The 18,518-nt window shown below is 47.8% G+C and overlaps 1 protein-coding gene across 1 annotated transcript in view; it reads right to left on the bottom strand.

Moving 5' to 3' along the window:
- Window positions 1–18,518, bottom strand: part of TICRR (TOPBP1 interacting checkpoint and replication regulator) — a 213,342-nt gene that overhangs the window by 193,103 nt on the left and 1,721 nt on the right.

Here is an 18,518-nt window from a genome sequence, read left to right as displayed (position 1 = left end):
CCTAGACAGTCTAAGAGGTGCTACCTGATCTAGTGCCCGAGAAAGTAGAATTCCAAGTGGTCACCATTGAATCCAGCAGTAAAGTACTAAAATCCAATGGAAAAGAAACATCTAAAGAATCTAAAGCTGATGGATTACACAGTCAAGCTTTCTGGACATTACAGCAGACCATGGATCTTGGAATGACAAAAAAAAGCCATTATTGAAAAATACTTTTTTTTTTTTCTTTTTTGCCAAAATCTGCATACAGACATTGTGAATCTAGTGAGCCAATATTTAGGTAACTGCCTAAGGTACTAAGTACCTGTACTAAACAGAAACCTGATTCTGCTTGCCTTAGGACAGTGCTCCATGATCCCTGTGGAAGCAACCCTTCCTACACACTGCTCTCAGGTTAGTTATGGAGGACAGCTTGCTGTAAAGCAAAAGAAGATAAATAACTGGATGGGAGACCGAGGATAAGGGTACATTGAAAGAGTCTTGCTGACCTGCACTAAGGTAAAATTATGTATCATACCTGATAATTTTCTTTCCATTAATCATAGCTAATCAATCCATAGACTGGTGGGTTGTGTCCATCTACCAGCAGGTGGAGATAGAGAGCAAACTTTTGCCTCCCTATATGTGGTCATGTGCTGCCGGAAACTCCTCAGTATGTCGATATCAAAGCTCCATCCGCAGGACTCAGCACTTAGAGAATTACACCCACAAAGGGACACTCTGCCCAGCTCACCACCGCCGAAACAGGGGAGGGGAATTAACCCAGCTCATCCCCACACAAGTGGGGGAGGGGAATCCGTCCAGCTCATCCCCGCGGAGCGGGGGAGGGACACCACACCCGCCGATGCGGGGGGTTCTGGCTTATCCTGCAACCGCAACCGCGGGAGGAGCTGACTGACCCTAACACCGCCTAAGCGGGAGGGGTACAAAGCTGCCCTACAGCCGCACGAAGCGGGAGGGAGTGCCGGCAGAATTTAAATCTCAATCCAGCCCCGTAAAACGGAGGGGAGAGGAATGCAGCAGCTCACTGTAACACAAACTCGTCTCAACTCTTGAAGAATCCAAGTGAAAGAAGAACTTGAACACGAAGTCCTCCTGAAGTAACTGAAGGCTAAACTTGAACCTAAAATTCAACCAGAATATAAACAGTACAGATATCTGGGAGGGGCTATGGATTGATCAGCTATGATTAATGGAAAGAAAATTATCAGGTATGATACATAATTTTACCTTCCATATCATCAAGCTGATCAATCCATAGACTGGTGGGATGTACCGAAGCAGTACTCACCCAGGGCGGGACATAGAAATCCCTGACCGCAACACTGAAGCTCCAAACCGGGCCTCCGCCCGAGCAGCCACAGTCAAGCGGTAATGCCTGGCAAAGGTATGGGCCGAAGCCCAAGTTGCCGCCTTGCAAATCTCTTCCAAGGAGACGGACCCTAAGCCGCTGCAATGGCTTCCTTGCCCATCTTGCCACTGTAGGCTTAGACGCCTGCAGACCCTTACGAGGACCTGTAAACAGGACAAACAGATGATCCGATATCCGGAAATCATTGGTCACTTCCAAGTATCTGATGATGACTCGTCTCACATCCAGAAATTGAGAGCAGAGTATTCCTCTGGGTAGACCTCCCTACGAAAGGAAGGGAGACAGAGCTGCTGAATCACATGGAAGCGAGAAACAATCTTGGGCAGGAAGGAAGGCACTGTGCGAACAGTCACTCCTGCCTCAGTGAACTGCAGAAAAAACTCTCGACATGAGAGTGCCTGGAGCTCGGAAACTCTTCTGGCTGAAGTGATAGCCACCAAAAAGACTGCTTTCAACGTCAGGTCTTTCAGAGATGCCCTCGACAAGGGTTCAAAAGGCGGCTTCTGCAATGCTCTTAGCACCAGGTTGAGATTCCACGCAGGCACCACTGAGTGCAGAGGAGGGCGCAGGTGATTAACTCCCTTGAGAAAGCGCACCACATCTGGCTGCGAAGCCAGGGAAGCACCCTTCAGGCGGCCCCTGAAGCAAGCCAGAGCCGCTACCTGAACTTTCAGGGAACTGAGCGACAGGCCTTTGTCCAGACCTTCTTGCAGGAACGCCAACACTGAAGAAATTGGAGCAGTGAAGGGAGAAAGTGAGCCTGCTTCACACCACGCTGCAAAGATACGCCAAACCCTGGCGTAAGCAGTAGAAGTAGAGCGCTTCCTCGCTCTCAGCATAGTGGCGATGACCTTGTCTGAGAAGCCCTTCTTTCTCAGACGCTGCCGCTCAATAGCCAGGCCGTAAGACCAAAGGGGGAGGGATCCTCCATCACCACGGGACCCTGATGTAACGGGCCCTGCTCCACTGGCAGCCGCAGAGGATCGCCGACTGAGAGCCTGATCAAGTCCGCATACCAGGGACGTCTGGGCCAATCCGGACCCACCAGGATTACCCTGCCGGGATGCTTTGCCACCCGGTCTAGCACCCTGCCCAACATGGGCCAGGGCGGGAACACATAGAGAAGCTCTTGTGTCGGCCACTGTTGGAGGAGAGCATCTACTCCCAGGGATCGAGGGTCCCGTCCTCTGCTGAAAAAGCGCGGCACTTGGCAATTGGCCGATGACGCCATCAGATCTAGGCTCGGCTGGCCCCAGCGCTTCGTGATGTCCAAGAACGCCTGAGCAGATAGCTGCCACTCTCCGGGCTCCAAGGTATGGCGACTGAGAAAGTCCGCCTTGACATTCATGACTCCGGCAATGTGGGCCGCTGACAGCTGTTCCAGGTTCGCTTCCGCCCACTGGCATAGATTCATGGCCTCCTTGGCTAGAGGGGCGCTCTTGGTACCTCCCTGGCGGTTGACATAGGCCACAGCCGTGGCATTGTCCGACAGGACCCGTACAGGCTTCAACACCAGTACCGGGATGAACTCCAACACCACCAACCGAATGGCCCTGAGTTCCAGGAGGTTGATAGACCACTTGCCTCTGCAGGGGACCAGAGCCCCTGCGCTGTCCTTCCCAAGCAGTGGGCTCCCCAGCCCATCAAAGAGGCGTCTGTCGTGACGACAATCCACTCCGGGGTCACCAGAGGCATTCCTGCAGACAACTTGTCTGTCTGCGTCCACCAGCTCAGCGCCTTGCGCACTGCTGGGTCCAAGGGAAGGCGCACAGCATAATCCTCCGACATCGGAGTCCAGCGCAGCAGCAGAGATTGTTGTAGTGGTCTCATATGAGCCCTGGCCCAGGGCACTACTTCCATCGTGGCCGTCATAGAGCCCAACAGCTGCACGTAGTCCCAAGCCCGAATAGGGGAGGCTACTAGGAACTAGTCCACCTGAGCCTGAAGCTTGACAATCCGATTGTCTGGCAGGAACACTCTGTCCACTTGGGTGTCGAATCGAACTCCCAGATACTCCAGGGACTGAGTCGGGCGCAGCTGGCTTTACTCCCAGTTGATGATCCACCCCAGGGAGCTCAAAAGAGCAACCACCCGGTTCACAGCTTTGCCGCACTCTGCATAAGAGGGGGCTTGGATCAACCAGTCGTCCAGATAAGGATGGACTTGAACTCCTTCCTTCCTCAGGAAGGCCGCGATGACCACCATTACTTTGGAGAAGGTCCGCGGAGCAGTAGCCAACCCGAACAGGAGGGCTCTGAACTGGAAGTGTCGGCCCAGGACTGCAAAACGCAGAAAGCGTTGATGAGGAGGCCAGATGGGAATATGCAAGTACGCTTCCTCGATGTCCAAGGATGCCAGGAACTCTCCTGCCTTCACTGCCGCTATAACAGAGCGGAGGGTCTCCATGCGAAAGTACCGAACTTTCAAGGCCCTATTGACCCCTTTGAGGTCGAGGATAGGCCGAACAGAACCTCCTTTCTTTGGTATCACAAAGAAAAAGGAGTAACATCCCTTGCCAAGCTGATTTTCTGGCACCGGAACGACCGCCCCCAGGCGGATCAGATTGTTCAAGGTCTGCTGCACTACCACAGCATGACCGGAGACTTGCAGGGAGAGAGTACAAACCCGTCTTTTAAGGGTCGGCAGAACTCTAGCTTGTAGCCGTCTCTGATGACTTCCAGCACCCAAGCGTCTGAAGTTATTGTGGTCCACTCGCCCATAAACGAGGACAGCCGTCCTCCAATCTGTACTGGGGCGTGGACCAAGGCCCCGTCATTGGGTACGAGACCCTGGGGGAGGACCGGAGGGGACACCTCCGGGACGGCGGTCTCTGCGAAAGGAATGCTGCTTGGGGGAGAAGTTCCTCTTGAAGGAAGAGGGGGCAGAGGAGCCCGACCTGCCCGGGCGGTACCGACGGGCTTCCTGAAACCGTCCTCTGGAGGTACCAGGGCGAGTACTAGCCCGAGCCCTGACCTCTGGTAACTTCTTGCCCTTAGACGTGCCGAGATCGGTCACGATTTTGTCCAGCTCGACCCCAAAGAGCAGCTTGCCTTTAAAAGGCAATCTAGCCAGGCGGGATTTAGAGGCGTGGTCAGCAGACCAATGTTTCAGCCAAAGCCACCGCCGCGCAGAGATTGTCTGAGCCATGCCTTTCGCTGAGGCCCTCAAGACATCATACAGCAAGTCTGCCAAATAGGCTAAGCCCGATTCCAGGGGCGGCCAATCAGCCCTCAAGGAAAGATCCGAGGGGAAAGCCCGCTGCACCATAGTCAGGCACGCCCTGGCCACATAGGAGCCGCAAATTGAGGCCTGCAAACTTAAAGCAGCTGCCTCAAAGGACGACCTTAAGGCCGCCTCCAAACTTCTGTCTTGGGCGTCCTTTAGGGCCGTGCCACCTTCCACCGGCAACACCGTTTTCTTAGTCACCGCAGTGATTAAAGAATCCACGGTAGGCCACAGAGAGGCCTCACGTTCACTTTCAGCCAAAGGATAGAGGCGGGACATAGCCCTAGCCACTTTAAGGCTCGCTTCCGGGACATCCCATTGAGCCGCAATTAAGGTGTGCATGGCATCATGCACGTGGAAGGTTCTAGGCGGGCGCTTCGTCCCCAGCATAATGGCAGAGCCAACAGGGGCTGAGGGAGAGACGTCCTCCGGAGAGGAAATCTTCAAAGTGTCCATGGCCTGCACCAACAGGTTGGACAAATCCTCTGAGCTAAAAAGCCGCGCTGCAGAGGGGTCATCCGCTCCATCCGAGCGGGGATCCGTCTCCTCCAAAGAATCCGCAAAGGACCGTTGGGAGACCTCAGATACGCTGCCCTCATCTACATCGGAGGAGACAAAGTCCTCCAAGGCCTGGGAATCAACCTGAGGGCGTTTACCTCTGGGAACCTCAACCTCTTTACCAGACGAGGGAGCAGGGGCAGCGTTTTGCATAAGGAAGGCCTGATGCAGCAGCAAAACAAACTCGGGGGAGAAACCCCCCAGACTGTGTACTTCCGCAGCCTGGGCAACAGCCCTAGACGCACCCTCAACCGGCGTTCGCAAGAGCGGGGGAGAGACATGCTGCGCATCCAAAATGGCGTCCGGCGCGACACTCCGCGAAGGAGCCGCGCGGGAAGAACGGCGCTTAACTTTAGCCGCTTTTGTGCCGTCGCCCAAATTAAGGGCGTTCATGGCATTAATGTCTTCAACCTCAAGGGCGGCCCAAGAAGAAGCCGTCCGAGCCGCGTGGCCGGCCAAGATGGCGGAGGCGAGGAGCGGGGGATGGGTGTTTATGGCGGGGAAAAACCGCCACGCCGGAGGAAGGACCGGGACATTCATCGGTCACGAAAGTGTCACCCAACAAGGGCGAATCAGGCTTTAAGACCCCCGCATCCCCTCTAGAAGCGCTCAAGCGATCCGGGGAGCGACTCTTTGCGCCCTCGCCCTCCGACGCCATATGCCACGAGGAGAAGAATCGGGGAACCCCCTGCCCGCTATAAAAAGGTAAAAATTACCTGCTTGCCGCTCCAAGCTGTAACGACCTGGTGTCCCAGTGAGTAGCTGCAATAAACGTTTAAATAAACGTCGAAATAAACGCCTTTAAGGACGTTCAAAATTTTTTTTTTTTTTTAACGGAGCCAGCGGGAGGGGGGAGAAAAGGAGGGACCTGGCACCACCAGGTTTGCACTTGCTCAAAAGAGCCCTCAACCCCAGGCACTCAACAAAACCAAAGAATTAGGCTTGGAGGCCTAGCCAGAGCTGCTGCTGTGTGTGACCACCACCTGCTGAGATAGAGAACATACTGGGGAGTTTCCGGCAGCACATGACCACATATAGGGAGGCAAAAGTTTGCTCTCTATCTCCACCTGCTGGTAGATGGACACAACCCACCAGTCTATGGATTGATCAGCTTGATGATATGGAAATTGAAATTAAGGACCTGATTTACTATGGTTTTTTTTCTCTTTAGGCACAGAATGGGTAAAAAATTTTAGCAAACCAGGCCTGTAAGTGCAACAGACCTTAGAGAGATTTTTTTTCCAATTGCTAGCTTCTAACTTTTATGGGCTGGGTGTTAAATCCACAGAAAATCTGTCAAGGTCTGTCTAGATAGAAAACAGCACTTTTTCTTTATAAAGGTGGTTAATAAACGTCAGTCAATCAATAAACAACTAAGCACGAGATTAACAATTGGGGGGGTGGGGGGGACACGGGATCCTTATCCTATATAATAATTCTCTCCTCCAACGTTCTTGCTGGCTGTGTTCGTGACTTCTTCGGAGTTGGTCTGCTAGGCTCCATAGCACAGGCTGATGTCAGCAAACGCATTATGATGTCAGCATCAGAACCCGGGGTAAAAAAAAAAAGGCATGCCGCACAGCTGATCCAACCCTTCCCCTCCCAAACTGCCATACAGCTTGACAGCAACACACACAAAAAAAAGGCTCAAGCCTGCCTGACGCCACTGACGTGCTCAACAGCTGCCCTCCCGAAACACCATACAGCTTGACAACCACCCTCTCCACACATACCAGCGAGTCAAAAAATGCCACCATAAAGACAGACTCCCCTATAAAGTAACAGAAGGTACAGCTTATTTTAACAAAAAAACATTTAAAAGATGCTCACTCTCAATGTCTATTTATGACACATCACTGACACCCCAGACAATACATCACTCACTCTATTTGTCACACACACACAGTCTATCACTAACACACACAGACACTCATTCCGGCGCCCCCCCCCCCCACACAAAAAAATGCACTCTTACAAACACTCCACCCCCACCCCCCCCAACAACACTGACAACCATACAAGCCACCCGATCACAGTAAAGAAGCAACAACCATGAAACAATCTCTGGGGCAACAGACACTCAATCACTGACACCCCAGACAATACATCACTCACTCTATTTGTCACACACACAGAGTCTAACACTCATACACACCCTCTCTCTTTCTCTGACACACAGAGAAACCCTTCACAATTATTCCTTCTCATTATAGCACTTTTCTATGAACTGTTTGGTTAACAACAATCACCATTTGAATATAACCTTGCTAGCGACTGTTTCATTTCTTACAGAAACGGGCCTTTTTTACTAGTTGTAAATAAAGATCATAATGTTGGTTTTAAACAAAGTCTAGAGAAAAAAATAACATTGTAAAATAAGAAGAAATTAGATCTTACCAGCTAATTTGCTTTCCTTTAGTCCCTCCGGACTGGTCCAGGAACTGACTCATGGGTTGTGTACTCCTTCCAGCAGTTAGAGACTGAGAACTCTGAATCTCGAGAGCCAATAAGAGCTCTATCCAACTTCCTCTGTGCCACAGGGAATGTTAGCAGTCAATCCATGTAAGAGTCATTCCGTGTCAAGTGGACCAGGGGTCCCCACCTCACCATCTCAGATTTTGATGAAATTTGGTACATAGTTTCTTTATGATAAAAAACTAAGCTGTGCAAAACTTTAGTTCAAAAGACTAAAAATTGGAGGTTCTAGGGGACCTCAAGTAAAGGGTTGCAAAATGTCGCCTGAGCAAAAATGACATTTTGGGCCAACTTCCAGAAGCTGTAAAACTGGAAGTTTTAGTAGTACAAGGGGGATATTTGGAGAACCTGCACTACTTTTAGGGCTTAATGAACTGGCAAAACCCCATGTTCCTAGTCCTCTTACTTTTTGAATGGTTTAGGCTCAAACGTTGCCAAAAAAACGGCAAAAATCAATTTACAGTGATGTTGAGGCTGCTGTAGTTTCTAAACTAGTTGGCCTTTCAGGTTGATTTTTGGTAGGTGTACTAAATGCAGGGCTGTAATGAGGCATTCCAATTTGCAGCACTTTCCTTCAAGTGGTTGAAAAATTATAAGCGTTCAAAGTTGGTATAAAAAGCATTTTTGCCCATTTTGGGCTATCTTTGATGCCCTTGATCTCCAGTGGGACAGCTTCAATATTCTTTCTTTTAGCACCATTAGAAAGAGCAGATTTCCTTCTATCAGAATATGTAGTTTTCATTTTGGAGTCTCATCATATAAGGATTGCAAAAATGCCCTCAAATGTTTGCGGGCAGCAGCCTGTGATTTCTTCACTACACCCTTGATACAAGTGTAGTAAAAGTGATTCTTCTTTCAAAAAGCACCAATTTTTTAAAATAAAGAACACATTATGTTATGAAACTGTATTCAAGAAAACTAAAAAACAGGAATGTTTTTTAGGATGTGGAAGGATGAGGCCAGGTTTCATGACAGGTTTAAAGAAAACTGCAGTCAGTTAGGATGACCGACTTGGCCAATTATGATTGGTGGACCCTGTTGCAAGGCGTCTGAGTGTCTGTTGCTGGTGTTTCTTCACCCTTGCTACAGTTTGACCTCTTAGTGAACTGTAGGCATCAAAGTAAGCCTAGCAACAGACACTCAGGAGCCAGGAGGTACCAGAAGCATACAATTGGGCAATGAAACAAACAATTCTGCCTTGCAACAGGTTCACCAATCATAATTGGCCAAGTCTAACTGGCTAAAGAAGTTTTCTTTAAATATTATGTTATAAAACTGTGTTCAAGTAAACTAAAAAATAGGGTGGAAACCATTGTATACATACTTCTTGTTGAAGAAACTCACACCTGCACCGACAGGCTCATTTATATTGAATTAAATGCCACAAATGAAGATATTAATCACTTTAGACTGAAGTAAAATTTTACCCATTGAAAACCTGATTGCAAGAATAAACGCGTTTGTTGAACTGATGCTAATGGTCATCAATGGATCCAGAAAGATCAGATGAATTTCCACTTTGCTCAGTTGGCTGTTCAAGTACATCAGAGTATCATTTACTGACATACAATAAAAATAAAGGTTTGAAATTAATTGAAGAGCTTCTGCCTGATCAACAGAAGTTGTTACAAGAGCATTCTGGTCAACTTCTCTATGCTGGATCAACTATTTGCCTTCATCATGAATCCTTACTGTTGAAAAAGTTTGAATTTTTGCAAAGAACCTGCTGTAACCCATTTTCCAAAGGTGGTCATAATGCAAAAAGGGGCTTAAGAGTGCTGGATGACACACTAGCAGCCCAGCTAAAGGCCTTAACAAGCAAAATATTTGTGCCGGGTCAGAAACTATGTCCATCTTGTCGAAAAGACGTCAGTAACAGAGCTGCTGATTCTTTATCATCATCAACAGCAGCAGATGATGAACACAGTGACATTTCTGGCAAGTTGAACACAAGTTTGACATCTCTTGGTTTTTCTCCATTAAAGTTCAAAAAAGTCAGCAAGCGTGATGTACGAGGCTACACCAAGCGCAAAATCAGGCGAGTGCAAAATACTTTGAGAGTCATCATCTTGCAGTTGCTGGTGGCTTAGACATTCTACCAGTCAGAAATGTGACAAATGTTCTGATTATGATGACCTGCTAAACGAGTTGAAAAACAAAGTCCAAGTTTCAGCAAATCATGCAGAAAAACTGCAAATACTAACTTTAGCACCAAACAGCTGGTCTATTCAAAGAACTGCCTCAGAATTCATGGTTTCAACTAGAATGGTTAAAAAAGCAAGAAATCTGAAATCAGTTTGTGGAATTCTGGCAAAACCAGACAAGAAGAAAGGTAAAGTTTTACCAGAAGAAACAGAAAAAAAAATTCTTGGCTTTTTTGAAGATGATGAATTAAGTAGACTGTGCCTAGGGAAAAAAGATTTTGTCTCTGTCAGAACTGGCACTGAAAAAATTCAAATGCAAAAGCACTTGCTGCTTAGCAATCTAAAAGAAATGTATGTTGCATATCGTACTCGAAATGGGCCAGAAGTGGGTTTTTCCAAATTTTGTGAGCTAAGGCCAAAATGGTGTGTCACTGTTGGCTCATCTGGTATGCATTCAGTGTGTGTTTGTGTCATTCATCAAAATGTGAAGCTTATGCTTGCTGGAAGCCATCTGCTGAACGAAGATTACAAAGCACTGATGGCTAAAACTGTGTGCAATTTGGAATGCAAAGAATGCATGCTTCACAGGTGTGAAATATGTCCAGGTAAAGATGTGCTTGAAAATTACCTGACAGAAGTGTTCATTGATGCTGACCCAGGTGAAACAATCGAGTTTAAGCAGTGGGTTCATACAGATCGCACCACACTGGAGACCAAACAAATGTATGTTGATGATTTTGTATCTGAGCTTGCATTGAAAGTTTCAAACCTGTCAATTCACCATTACATTTCCAAACATCAGACACAATACTTAAAGAAAACCTAAATCCTTGTGAAATTGTTGTTCTCTTGGACTTTGCTGAAAACTACTCCTTTATTGTCCAAGATGCTGTTCAAGGTTTCCACTGGGAAAACAGTCAAGCTACACTGCATCCATTTGTTGGGTACTTCCGTGATGCTTCAAGTGAAATTCAGTGCATAAGTGTTTGCATAATAAGTGACAGCTTGCGGCATGATGCAGTTGCTGTACATGCATTCTTGGAAAAATTAATCGCGTTCTTGAAAAGCAAAATTGGAGAAATAAAATATGTAACATACTTTAGTGATGGCTCAGCTGCACAATACAAGAACTTCAAAAGCTTTGCCAACTTGTGCTATCATCAAACAGAATTTGGAATAAGTGCACAGTGGAATTTCTTTGGCACAAGCCATGGCAAGTCACCATGTGATGCCATAGGTGGTACAACAAAGCGACTAGCTGCTCAGGCTAGTTTGCAACGACCTAAAAATAGCCAAATTCTCACAGCACAAGGCTTGTTTGAATTTTGTGATCAAAAAATAAATAAAATCAAGTTCTTTTTTGTTTCCAAGGATGAAATTGAATCTTCAAGATCTGCACAAGAGGAAAGATTCAGTAAAGCTTCCACAGTTGCTGGAACTAAATCACCAGTTTATTCCCATTGACTTGAACCAAATTTCAGTCAGTAGAATGTCAAATGATTCCTCCTCATTTGTTGTCAAACTTTGTCAGTCGGATGACCCAGTGAGTGTACCTGGCATAAATGTGTCTCAACTTCAGCCTGGGCAGTATGTTGCCTGTGTTTATGACAACAAATGGTGGATTGGCAATGTCTGTGACACATCATTTGAAGAACATGATGCCTTGGTCAACTTTATGCATCCATGCGGGCCTGCACGATCATTTCATTGGCCTAGCAGAAGAGATTCTTGTTGGATTTCTGGACAGCATATTCTAGCAGTTCTTCCAGTACCAGCAACTACACACTTGGACGACAGTATACATTTCCAGAAACAGCAGTGAAACTTATCAGTGAAAAATTCTTGTCACTTCAGCACTGAGGTTTTACTTGGGAACCATTAAGACACCCCCATTAGGCTTGAGAAACGAGGCAAAGACAACCAAATGAGGCTTGGGAACCTCAAGTAAGATGCCCACCTTCAGGCTTGGGAACCTGTGCCAAGTGGCTGGACTTGCCTTGCTATCGGGCGTGACCTCTTGGCGATGAGGTTGCCACTTCCTATTGAATTGGTAGTGGCATAGCCACCATGGACCAACGCATGCTTAAAGCAACTGAGTGACTTATACAGCAATTAGAAACATTGATGGGCCCTATATCCGTTTCATCTATCATTCAACAATACTGGCCAAAAAACACTTTTTTTGCAATCCTTATATGGAGAGACTCCAAATTGAAAACTACATATTCTGATAGAAGGAAATCTGCTCTTTCTAATGGTGCTAAAAGAAAGAATATTGAAGCTGTCCCACTGGAGATCAAGGGCATCAAAGATAGCCCAAAATGGGCAAAAATGCTTTTTATACCAACTTTGAACGCTTATAATTTTTCAACCACTTGAAGGAAAGTGCTGCAAATTGGAATGCCTCATTACAGCCGTGCATTTAGTACACCTACCAAAAATCAACCTGAAAGGCCAACTAGTTTAGAAACTACAGCAGCCTCAACATCACTGTAAATTGATTTTTGCCGTTTTTTTGGCAAAGTTTGAGCCTAAACCATTCAAAAAGTAAGAGGACTAGGAACATGGGGTTTTGCCAGTTCATTAAGCCCTAAAAGTAGTGCAGGTTTTCCAAATATCCCCCTTGTACTACTAAAACTTCCAGTTTTACAGCTTCTGGAAGTTGGCCCAAAATGTCATTTTTGCTCAGGCGACATTTTGCAACCCTTTACTTGAGGTCCCCTAGAACCTCCAATTTTTAGTCTTTTGAACTAAAGTTTTGCACAGCTTAGTTTTTTATCATAAAGAAACTATGTACCAAATTTCATCAAACTCTGAGATGGTGAGGTGGGGACGACCTTTAAAATTGGTCCACTTGACACGGAATGACTCTTAAAGCAAGATAGCGACACCTCCGTGCCGGTCTGCCCAATAGAAAATGGATTCCTTATTATAATTTTTTTTTTAATTGCAAACTACAAAACAGCACCAAATGTGAACCAAAAAAATAAAAACCATATGCAACAACCAAAACAGATATACACAGTACACAGATCTGGGAGGGATCTGGACCGGTCCGGAGGGACTAAAGGAAAGCAAATTAGCAGGTAAGATCTAATTTCTCCTTCCTTAGCGTCACTCCGGACCGGTCCAGGAACTGACTCGTGGGAAGTAACAAAGCAGTACAATTTAAGGGAGGGACCCCAACAATCCTGCCATGAGCAAACTTGCCCCGAAAACCGCTTCCTGATGACACTGCACATCCAAATCTGTAATGCTTCGAGAACGAATGCAAAGAAGACCAGGTTGCCGCCTTACAAATCTCCAACGGAGGAACCAAAAAACTTTTTTTTCCCAAGACGCCGCTTGCCCTCTAGTAGAATGAGCCTTGATCTCTCGCGGAGTTTGCTTGCCTGAAAGAATGTAGGCAGACTCTATCATCTCCTTCAACCACCTAGACAAATTTGGTTTAGAAGCTGCTAGACCTTTACGGAATCCCTGATAAGGAGAAACAAACGATCTGAACGCCTGAAATCCTCCGAAACCCTCAGATAGTGCCTAAGAACCCGTCTGACATCAAGATATCGCAACCTGCATTGATCCTCGGAACCAGAGGAAGAACCTAAGACTGGCAAAACCACAGACTGAGAAAGATGAAAACGGGAGACCACCTTAGGAAGAAACGAAGGCACCGGCCGCAACACCACACGAGCCTTAGAAAACTCCAAAAACGGCGACCTACACGAAAAAACCTGCAACTCTGACACCCGTCTGGCCGAGACAATGGCCACTAAAAACACAGTCTTGAGCATCAAATCCTTAAGAGAACAATCCATTAAAGGTTCAAAGGGAGGCCTAGTAAGAACAGACAAGACCAAATTAAGATCCCAAGCTGGGAACACCACTCTTGAGGGAGGCCGCAGGAGACCTACCCCTTTCAAAAAACGAGACATATCTGGAAGGCTCACCAAGGACTTGCCCTGTACGCGCCCCCGAAAACACTATAAGGCCGCAACTTGAACCTTAAGGGAAGCAAAAGCCAAACCCTTATCAAAACCATGCTGCAAAAAATCCAACATCTGTGGAAGCACGTAAAGGAGAAATATCTCGATCCGCACACCAAGCTTCATAAATTCGCCAAATTCTGATATAATTAAGAGACGTCGAACGACGTGAATGAAGCATGGTAGAAATCACCTTGGAAGAGTAACCCCTCTTCGTTAATCGCGCCCTTTCAAGAACCAGACCGTAAGACAAAATCGAGTCGGATCTGGATGAAGAATCAGCCCCTGAACAAGCAGGCCGGGATGATCCGGCAACCGAAGTGGGGGAGCATCTAAGAGACGCAGAAGATCCGCGTACGATGGTCGGCGAGGCCAATCTGGAGCTACCAGGATCACCTTTCCTTCGTGTGCGTCGATGCGCTGGAGAAGTCTTCCCAATAGAGGCCACGGAGGAAACGCGTACAGAAGACCCTGAGGCCATGGCTGGAGAAGAGCATCCACCCCTTCCGCCAGTGGATCTTTTCTGTGACTGAAGAAACGACTCACTTTGGCGTTGACCTGAGTGGCTAATAGGTCCATGACTGGCCACCCCCACTGATCTACCATCACCTGAAAGGCCCGCGATCCTAGAACCCACTCTCCGGGATCCAGAAGGTTCTGACTGAGAAAATCTGCTTGCACGTTTTCCGTTCCTGCCACATGTCATCGAGAGAGCACTTAGATGAGCTTCCGCCCAGGACATGATTGTCGATGACTCCAGATGTAACAGCCGACTCCTCGTTCCTCCCTACCGGTTGACATAAGCACCACGGTCGCATTGTCTGAAAGAATGCGAACCGACCTGCCTTTCACTAGGGAAGAAAATGCCTCCAGAACTAGACTGATCGCCTGGTTTCCAGGAGATTGATAAGGATGTCTCCGACGGAGACCACTGACCTTGAGCAAACTGTCCAAGGCAGTGGGCACCCCCCAGCCTTTGAGGCTGGCATCCGTAGTTATCACTGTCCAGCTGGGCTGATCTAATGGCATGCCTTTGATCAAATTGGACGTCCTCAACCACCAAAACAAGCTGCTGCGCTCTGGCATCCGTAAAGGTAGCCTCCCGTGTACCGAGTCCGTCTGAGGAGACCACCGGGACAGGAGCGATGCCTGAAGACTGCGAATGTGCGCCCTGGCCCAAGGTACTGCCTCTATCGTTGCTGCCATGGAGCCCAACACCTGCAAATAATCCCGAGCACACGGGATCTGGCTGCGCAGCAAGGCATAGATCTGAGATTGGATCTTGAGAATCCTCGCTTGAGGAAGAAAAATGCGACCCTGTGCCATGTCGAACAAAACTCCCAAGTACTTCAGGATTTGAGATGGCACCAACCGACTCTTGGCTGAGTTGACCACCCATCCAAGGGACTGCAGAAACTGAACCATTCGATTCGTGACCTGAAGGCTCTCTTGATACGATTTTGCCCGAATCAACCAGTCATCCAGATATGGGTGAACCAAAATGCCTTCCTGTCTGAGCGCTGCTGCGACTACTACCATGACCTTGGTGAAAGTACACGGCGCCGTGGCTAAACCGAAGGGAAGCGCCTGGAACTAAAAGTGCTGTCCCAGGACTGCAAATTGGAGGAATCGCTGATGCGCTTTCCGAATTGGAATATGTAAATAGGCCTCCGTCAAATCCAAAGCCGTAAGGAACTCTCCCAGTCCGGACCGCCACTATCACCGAGCGCAGAGTTTCCATCCAAAAACTGGGAACCCGGAGTGCTCTATTGACCACCTAGAGATCTAAAATTGGCCAGAAGGAACCTTCTTTCTTTGGAACTACAAAATAAATCGAATATCGACCCTGCTTGACTTCAGAGGAACTGGGCAAACCGCCTGCAGCTGGAGAAGCCTTGAGTGTCCCGAACCGCACCCGCCTTTAGCCGAAAACGGCAGGGAGACTCTAGAAAGGCATAGGAGAGAGGGCGAGCAAATTGTAAGGCGTACCCGTCTCGAATAACCTCCAAAACCCACTGATCTGAAGTAATTTCGGGCCCACCTCTGAAAGAACAGAGCTAAACGAGCTCCCACCGAAACCAGAGGTAAGGCCCTCGCACCTTCATTGGGCTTGATGGGTAGTGGATTGAAAAGAAGAGTGGGAATCCTTACTTCCCCGACGGGACCCGCAAAAGGACTGATTCCTCTGAAAAAAACAAGAGCGCTGCGGTGGAACTCCCCTGATGGACCTAAAACGACGGAAATCTCGCCCTCGACCACGACTAAAACCAGAATAGCGCTGAGGAGCTCTAGACGATCTTCTGGAAGATGAGGCACCTTGGTATCTCCCAAACTATTGACCAGTTTGTCCAATTCAGGGCCAAACAAAAAGGAACCCTGAAACGGGAACTTACTCAATTTAGACTTAGACGCCGCATCCGTAGACAAGTCTTTCAACCACAAAGACTGACGAGTTGCGACTGAAAGGGCCATAAATTTCAACGACGTCCTCAACAAATAAGGCATCTCCTAAAAAAGCCGAATGCGTCTCAATCTTAGCCACTTCTTTATCAATAGAAGAGAAGTCATCAGAAGACCTGTCCAAAACTCGCTCAGCCCATCGAAAACATGCTCTAGCTACTAAAGAACCACAAATAGTCGCCTGCACAGCCAGAGAGGAGACGTCAAGAGGGCCTCGAGCCTACGCTCCTGCACATCTCGAAGAGCGGTACCACCGTCTACCGGAACTGTATTGCGCTAAGTGACAGCAAAAACTACTGCGTCCACAACAGGCACCTTCAGAAGAGATCAACCTCAGGAACTGGATAAAGCCGTACCATGGACCTTGCTAACCTAAAGGGAAAATCCGGGAAATCCCACTGAGCCTGGATGACATCCCTAATGTCCTGATGCATAGAAAAAGTTTTTCCAGGGCATCTAATTCCCTTAACCAGTAAATCAACCTTACGCACCTCAGGAACTGCGGAATGATCTTCCTCAAAATGCAAAGTGTCGGCCATTAAAGAAATGAGCTCCTGAAGGTCCTCCTTGTGAAAAATACAAACCACTGACGGATCTTCACCTGGAAAACCGGAATCTGACCCTGCCTCGGCAGGACCAGAGTCCTCCAACTGTGACTCACACAAAAACTCCATTTCCTCCAAAGTGGGCATATCCAAATCTTGATCTGAAGCCTGATCTTCCTCGAGACCCCCAGACTCTCTAACCCTCTTAACAGGAATACACTTGGGCGCAGGGTCACCTGAAGAAACAGAATGAATCAAATGGGAACCTGACTGCTTCAGAAGAAAAGCCTGGTACATTTGAATAACAAATTCGGGGGGAAAACCTCCCTCTTGAATACCTCCAGAAGAGGGAAGCCCTGCAGCAGACTGTCCCCCAGCAGAACAGACAGGCCAGTCTTCCAAAGATGCTGGGGCTGACAAAATGGCCGCCATCCCCACCAAAACAGGAGCGCAACCCGAATCTGAGCAGTGTGAAGACCGGACCACCGCCCCCGAAAGCTCGACTGACCCTGCTGAAGGAGAAAGAACCACCTGAACAGGTACATCAGCTGTTTCCACGGCGGTGCAGAACTTGCAAGCGCCGGAGGATCCCACCCCTGGCACTGAGAAGCCTGACAACGGCGAAGCTTCTCGGCCATCGTGTGGCCCCACAGCTGCGGAGCTGGGAGTTTTCCTTTTTTTTTTAACGACCTGAGTCTGAAGTCTCTCTACGGCGATCAAAACGCACACTCCCAGAGCTGCTGTGCCATTCGCTGCTAGAAGTCTGTACTCTCCCAATTTTTTTTTTCAATTTAAAAAGGCTGCCTCTCCTGAAGCTTCAGTGCTCACCGAAGAGACTGAGCTGTCCCCCTATAAAATAATTAGAAATGGCAGGAACCCCAGGAGATATAGAGAGGGAGGGACCCGGTTACCCCCCCCCCCCCACCCCCGGGTGTAACACCCCAAGGCTGACTGTACACTGCACCCAGTCACAACAAAGCCTAACCACAGAGCACAGAGAGAAGAAACACAGCCTCTGCCCGGAACAAACAAATCTACCTTTAAAAGTTTTAATAGAAAACCTAATAAAGAAGACAGAGAGAGAAGACTAAAGGCTCACCTCCTTCCACCTGCTGGAGACTGAGTTTACTGAATCTAAGGCTAGTTGGATAGGGCTCTTGAGATTCAGAGTTCTCAGTCTCCACATGCTGGAAGGAGTACACAACCCACAAGTCAGTTCCTGGACTGGTCCGGAGGGACACTAAGAAATAATGCAATTTTAGTTCAAGTGTTTTCATAAGTGAAACTAGAGAATGACACGGGGACAGGGACCAGCAGTAACCACGGGGATGGAGACAGAACCCACGGGGACAAATTTGGTCCCCGTGTTATTTTCTACTTTGAAGCCTGTTAATGAACTAGACTGTTATTTATGTCTGAGTGATGCAGACAATAATATTTTGGGTTTTTTGGGGGGAAAAACAAGCAAACATGCTGCTGGCCACAACTAGCAAAATTTGCATGGGGGATCCTGTACATCCTGCTACCAGCACATCTTCTGAGAAGAAATCTTCTATTGCAGGAAGGACTGTGGAAGACAGGAGAGAGCAACTGAATCCAGAGATTATTAATGACTCATTCATCCACAGATTAAAAAATCATAACAGGGCATATTCCTCCCCCGCTAGGGCATACAGAACGGGTTGTATTTTGTACCCCTGGACATTTTAACTGGATGGATTAGGATTCCTTGGGGTAGTAGAAATCAGCTATTGCT

The sequence above is a fragment of the Microcaecilia unicolor genome, chromosome 1, assembly GCF_901765095.1.
Source record: "Microcaecilia unicolor chromosome 1, aMicUni1.1, whole genome shotgun sequence".
Taxonomy (NCBI): domain Eukaryota; kingdom Metazoa; phylum Chordata; class Amphibia; order Gymnophiona; family Siphonopidae; genus Microcaecilia; species Microcaecilia unicolor.
This window is presented reverse-complemented; position numbering and strand designations above follow the sequence as displayed.